The sequence below is a fragment of the Pygoscelis adeliae genome, unplaced genomic scaffold (genome assembly GCF_000699105.1).
Source record: "Pygoscelis adeliae isolate BGI_AS28 unplaced genomic scaffold, ASM69910v1 Scaffold262, whole genome shotgun sequence".
Lineage (NCBI taxonomy): Eukaryota > Metazoa > Chordata > Aves > Sphenisciformes > Spheniscidae > Pygoscelis > Pygoscelis adeliae.
Genome location: NW_008824184.1, coordinates 272,327 through 275,162, shown reverse-complemented (window position 1 = coordinate 275,162; position 2,836 = coordinate 272,327).

Genomic DNA, 2,836 nt, shown 5'->3' with positions numbered 1-2,836 from the left:
TAATCACAAGCGGGATCCGAGGCAGCCGGAGCAGGAGCGTGGGCCAGGCAGACCTGCCGGGCAGGATCAGACCGTGTTGTGCCCACGCGGTGGGCGCGAGCTGTCGACAGCATTTTGCACGCAGGGACATCAAACATTTAGTGCACGGGGTGAGCGAGCAGGGGTGCCACTGAGAAATTATTTGCAGTGAACTGACCTCCCACTGCCCCGAGCCTTTAGTGTGGGCTGAACACTCAAATTGTTTTGCTGCTGTGTGGAAAGGACGGGTCCCAGGACGGGAACAGGGGGCTCCAATTAAGCCCCTCTCATCATGTCTGCGCCCCAGTGAGCTTCCCCAACCCTAAACTGGGAAGCAGGGGGCTGGCTGGGGAGGACGAGGGGAGCGTGGCCCGAGCAGAGGAGCAGGGGCATGCGAGGGCTAATTAGCAAGCAGCTGCGAGGTATTCTGAAGGAGCATATGAAATACGTAATTATAATTACAGTAATAGCAACTCCGTGAGCAACGCAGAAGTGATGAATTCACTTCAGCAGTGGTGATACAACTTGACAGGGCTTATCACAGGGAACTTTATATCCAATTAGCAATTAACGGTGCTGCAACCACTGTGCTAAACACCCCTCACCCAGCCATCGGCTTGTGCTGGGAAAGCCTCTCCCCCGCCCCGCTCAAATTCCCAGGTGAGGCCCCCCTCCTGCTGCCACTTTCTGTGCCCTGGGACCGTGCCCCGGTGCTCGGACTGCTGGCACTTATCCCGTGATAGTCCTCGCCTTGCAGGCAGCTGCCAGGCTCTGCCTGCTGCCTGTACCAACCCCTCCACAGCCCTTGCTGCGGGCCAGGAGTGCGGGGTCAGGGACTAGCTGGAGCTGCCCCTCATAGCCCACCTTCTTCAGAGATCCACCATAAATATCTCCGATCAAGGCAAAGAAGCCATGAAAAGGATGTGAACTCTAAAAAAATAAACTTGAGCTCTAAGGAAAAAGAAGACGGAGACATCTCAGTTCAGATCTAGTAGAAGCGCTCAGCACATAGGAAGCACTGGACGACCTCTTTGACCTAAGTAACAGAAATAGGATGAAAGCAAATAGCAGAAAGCACAAAGTCCTGCATTTAGAGTCCAGTAATGCCAAAACCCTTGCCTTAAACGGTGAACTCACCAGCTGGAGGCACTGGGAAGAGAGGGCAGCCTGGCTGACCATAAAGTGATGTTGCCGGTCTGACACTGCTGTCCAAAGGCAAGGGCAGCTCTGGCTCCTGACTTGCCCACCATCAACCATCTCCCTCTGATCTCCTCACTGCTGCTTTTTTTGTCCCCCAGTGTTTTTGTGGGCATTGTAGTTAAGCTGAGCAGTTTCACCTGTTGCAGATTCCCATCTCTGTTGAATGGGGAAGGAACCTTTCTCCCCGTGATGTTTAGACTGGTGCTTGTCCCTCACTGTGCCCACCCTGAGCTGTGCTTCATCCCATGCCTCAGCCTCTTGGCATTCGCTGTGTGTACCTGGACAGTGCTTTCATCCTTACCCTAGCAGTTCAGTCTGATCTCTGCTTTACAGACACTTCCTTTGTGCACTTGAAGTCACTAAGAATCTTGCGATTCCTGTACTTTGAGATGGCTTGTTTGTGTGTATTAAAATCATTTATTTAAGAAACTGGCTTCTTTTCTGATACTGGCTTCTTTTCTTTTTGTATTTGTATTAGTTTTGTTTCCAAGGATACTATACCTATTCATTCTCTGAATTTACTCTTTCTTAAAAGTCCACTCTTTTCACTTTGCGTTTCTTCCTTTTTTCCTTCAAGGAATTATGAATTTTATTTTTCATGGCCATTCCCAGACAGCCTGCTGCCTTTGCATTCCCAACCCATTCCTCTGTTGATTAGCATCAGATTCAGAAGAGTTTCCTCCCCATTTGTATTTATATCTTTACTTACAAATCGTTTGGTGCAGAGGAATTCAGCAGAGCCATGTGAAATAATCTAAAAAGCAACTGGAATGAGGGGGTGAAAGGAAAGACAGAGGAAGCTGCTTTTGCTTGGTCAAAAGAAAAGTCAGAGAGGAGAGGATGGGCTTTGGAAATGTAAAAGGCTGCTGAAGAAGAAAGTCATGCACTTCTGGCTCCTGCAGGCAAGAGGTGAGGACTGCATGAAAGAAAGGGAGATTCGGCTTTGGATTAAGGATAATGGCACTATTCAGGACAGGAAGGACAAACGCCTGTCAGGAAAGGCATGGATAGCTGGTCCTGCCTTGCCTGTTACCACCTCGTTATGACGGCAAGTGGAAGAGCCAGGCAGGCCAGGACCTGACCTCCAGAGGTGGCCTCCGAGCCCCTGGACTCCCTCACGTGTGCGCATTTGTACCAGTGGGGACCTGAGTGTGGAAATCCCTCGGCTCAGCCCTGCCCCAGCCCCTGCCCTTGACCCTGCCCCTGCCCCGCAGCAGGGCCGGCTGCAGGACTCCAAGGGGCTACTGGGGAGTCATTTCCCCATTACAGAAGTGACTAATGATGTTAGACTAATTAATAAGCAATGGAAGTGTAAACAATTGTGTCAAAGGGAATTTAATTATTGGCAATATAATATGATTGTGATTAATACAATTAGATTCTCTAATCGCATTAGTAAAACCAAAAACTACCTCCAGGTCACTAATTTGATTGAAATTTCCAGCTAAATGAGCTCCAGTCCTCACCTCCCTGTGAGGACAGGCCGTAGGCATGGCATGACCCTCTGGCACCTCCCGCTCTTCAGGACAAGGACCTGCAGCACCGCCAAGCCTGACCTCGGCCACCACGCAAGGTGGCACCCACCAAGCTTTTCACAGGTCCCCCTGGCCCCACGGCA